Source organism: Glycine max, chromosome 10, assembly GCF_000004515.6.
Source record: "Glycine max cultivar Williams 82 chromosome 10, Glycine_max_v4.0, whole genome shotgun sequence".
Classification (NCBI taxonomy): domain Eukaryota; kingdom Viridiplantae; phylum Streptophyta; class Magnoliopsida; order Fabales; family Fabaceae; genus Glycine; species Glycine max.
The window spans coordinates 35,032,969-35,037,175 of NC_038246.2; positions in this window are offsets into that span (position 1 = coordinate 35,032,969).

Below are 4,207 nucleotides of genomic sequence, written 5' to 3' on the forward strand. Positions count from 1 at the left end.
TAAAAAAGGATTGTTTGAAAGAATATCATATATGTTTTGAAAGTGTGCCAAAGTCATGCCTTTATAGACTCTTCATATCTGTTCAAAGAAACCATTGAAAAAGTTATGACTTTTGAGAAAACCATGTTAAGAGTTATAAATCTTAACTTTTTCTTCAAAACTGTTCACTGGTAATCGATTACCACAAAGGTGTAATCGATTACACAATGCATTTTATGAAAAGTTGTGACTCTTCACAATTGGATTCGAATTCCAATGTTCATATTCACTTGTAATCGATTACTAATATAGTGTAATCAATTACACTATTTGAAAATCATTTTGGAATGTTGCAAACCATTTGAAAACATTTTAAAAACCAAACTGGTCACTGGTAATCGATTACAGCCAACTGGTAATCGATTACCAGAGAGTAATCACTCTGGTAACTTAGAAAATTTGAGAAAATTCTTTTTTAAAACAAAACTGTGCTATTTGGTTTTTGAAAAAATCTTTTAATACTTATCCTATATGAAGTCTTGACTTGTTGCTTCTTGATTTCTTCTCTTGAATCTTGAATCTTGGATTGGATCCTTGATGCTTGATCTTGAAGTCTTGAATCAATATTGAATCAATCACTTAGGCTTTTGGCATCATCAAAATTGCTTGGTTCATCATCATGAAGCTTGCTTCTACATAGAACACATAGGGATGAACAATCAATACCTTTGTTTCGCAGTCTCAACTGAGTAGGGAGACAATCTCAACATGCTCTCAAAGGAAAGAATTTAGCCTTGGTTGGAAATTGTAATTTTCAAATAGATCTCCAGCTGTCTTCGGTGAATAAATGAAATAGATCAATGATCTTGTCCATTGGCAGTCAATATGTAGATATGATAGAATATTTTCCATTCCTTTCGGCCTCCCAAATACAAGCATCTGTTGTAACTGAGATGAATAGAGGAACCTGTAGAATTAGATTAGCTTCAGCCTTATGGAACAAATATGAAACTACCTGAACATTCCATATTTTAAGGTCTTGTAGCAATAAGTCAATCACACACAAATTATGAAACATATAGTTATTATAATCATATGAATGAAACAAACCTTTATTTTTCAACCACGACTCATCCATTAGTTTAATATTCTTGCCATAACTAATACACCACTTATACCCTTCCTTTAGTTGTAAAACCCAAGATGAATCACATTAGAAAGAGAGGGACCAAAGGCTGTGCAGGTATAAGACTGCACAGTTGATGAACTTCATAGTCCATCACTTAAGAACTTCATAGTTAAACATGCTTGGCTTGGAGTAGTAAGTGAGGATAAACTTTGCTGAAAAGTCTTGTGTTGGTCGCGGGGTCAGTCATTGATCCTGGAAGCAAGCAGAGCTGATTTTTTAGTTCTTAAAAAAGGCTACCTTTGGGGGGTTTTGACCGGTGGAAGTTTTTGACCAATAAGAATGTTGAGTGAAGTGCTATCACGTGAAGTGCCATAGTGTGAGAGCGTCCAAGAATTCAAAAATCTGGGATGTTACATTAGTAAAACTTTAGAAGCATAGATACTCCTCCAAGCATAAGATGGATTATGGCCAACCACTATGCCTAAAAAATTCCCCCTCAGGTAATATTTAGCTTTGAAGACACTACTAACTAGAGCATCTAGGTTGGATAGGGAATTCCAACCTTACTTCCCTAGCATCGCTAGATTAAAGTCATACTTATCCCTAAAACCCAATCCTCCATGCTCTTTAGGGACTGTTAGTTTATCCTTTGACAACCACCTAACACCCTTAGACTCTCTAGAAGATGAGCCCCACTAATAAAAATTTAACATTTTTAAATTTCGTCACAAAGAGAGGGAGGGAAAAGGTATATGTTCATGCAATAGATAGGGATCGCTTAAGCAATGGATTTGATAAGTACCACTTTTCTGACTCCATGTATATCTCCTTGGTCGTCCACTTTTCTGATTAGGGCAAAAAGTCCTTCATGACACAATAGGAAGAGGTAGAGGGAGAGAGGATCCCCCAATCTCAGGCCATAACCAAGTTTGATGGGGCCAACTTGTGTAGAAGCAAAGCTTCATGGTGAATCAAAGGTGATTCAAAGGTGTTTTGATGATAACAATGATGATAACAAAAGATGATTACAAAGGAGATGACAAAAAGCTCAAAGATTAATCAAAGAACAACTCAAGTGAATCAAGAACAGTTCAAGAGTTCAAGATAAGAATCAAGAAGAATTCAAGACTCAAGAAGAAAGTTTAGAGTCAAGAATCAAGATTCAAGATTCAAGATCTCAAGAATCAAGGTCAAGATTCAAGACTCAAGATTCAAGAATCAAGAGAAGGCTTAATCAAGATAAGTATGAAAAGGTTTTCTCAAAAATTGAATAACACATGGTTTTTCTCAAAATATGTTTACCAAAGAGTTTTTACTCTTTGGTAATCGATTACCATAATGTTGTAATTGATTACCAGTAGCAAAATGGATTTGAAAAAGTTTTCAAATTGAATTTACAACGTTCCAATTATTTTCAAAAAGTTGTAATCGATTACAATGTTTTGGTAATCAATTACCAGTGCCTTTGAACGTTGAAATTCAAATTCAAATGTGAAGAGTCACATCCTTTTACATAAAAGCTTTGTGTAATCGATTACACTGATTTGGTAATCGATTACCAGTGATTGTTTCTGAATAAATCAAAAGATGTAACTCTTCAAAAAGGTTTTGACTTTTTCAAATTGGTTTTAAGTTTTTCTAAAAGTTATAACTCTTCTAAATGGTCTTCTTGACCAGACACGAAGAGTCTATAAAAGCAAGGCTTTGTTTTGCAAATCAATTCAATTCATTCAATCTTGAATACTTTTCCAATCAATCTTATACAATCCTTTACAAGCCTTGAATCTCTTTGAACTTCTTCTTTTTCTTTGTACCAAAAGCTTTCGAAAGTTTTCTGGTTTTCTAAACCTTGAAAACTTGTGCTATTCATCTTTTCATTCTCTTCTCCGTTTGCCAAAAAGAATTCGCCAAGGACTAACCGCTTGAATTCTTTTTGTGTCTCTCTTCTCCCTTTTCCAAAAGAACAAAGGACTAATTGCCTGAATTCTTTTGTGTCTTCCCTTCTTCCTTGTCAAAGAATTCAAAACGACACAGTCTGAGAATTCTTTTGATTCTTCCCTTTCCCTAATACAAAAGTGTTCAAAGGACTAACCGCCTGAGAATTCTTTTGTATCCCCATTCACAAAGTATCAAAGGTTTAACAGCCTGAGATCTTTGTCTTAACACATTGGAGGGTACATCCTTTGTGGTACAAGTAGAGGGTACATCTACTTGGGTTTGACTAAGAACAAGAAAGGGTACATCTCTTGTGGATCAATTCTAGTGGAGAGTACATCCACTAGGTTCAAAGAGAACAAGGGAGGGTACATCCCTTGTGGATCTTTGCTTGTAAAAGGATTTTTACAAGGTTGAAAGAAATCTCAAGGACCGCAGGTCGCTTGGGGACTGGATGTAGGCACGGGTTGTTGTCGAACCAGTATAAAAACTCTTGTGTGTTTGTCTCCTTCTTCCCTACTCTTTTACTTTCTATTGTGCATTTAATTTCCGCTTTTACTTTCTGTTAAGTTTCTCTTCTACTCCTCATTCTCTTAACAATTTAGTAAAAGCCTTAGAAGAGCAACTTTTTAATTAGTAAAGGTTTAGGAATAATTAATTCAACCCCCCTTCTTAATTATTCTGAGGCCACTCGATCCAACAACTTGGTCATAACAAAAAGCATTACCTAATTAATCCACTTTCTAGCAAACCCCAACTTCACAATCAGCGCTTCCAAAAATCCCCAAGCTACTCTATTGTAAGCTTTACTAATGTCGATCTTCAAGGCCACCACTGATGGAAGCTTGCTTGTAGGGCTTCTGTGGAGGCTGGATCTTTGAGCTTCAATGAGGTCCTTTAATGGTGATTTTCCACCATGGAGATGCAGCGTAAGACAAAGGAGAAGAGGTGAGAGGAGGCGCCATCCACTAGGGAATAAGCCATGGAAGAAGGAGCTTCACCACCAAGATGAGCCTTGGATAAGAAGCTTGGAAGGATGCTTCAATGGAGGAAAAGAAAGAGGGAGAGAAAGAGAGAGGGGGGAGCACGAAATTGAAGGAATAAAAGAGGGAGAGAAGTGGAACTTTGAAGTATGTCTCACAAGACTCTCATTCATCAAAGTTA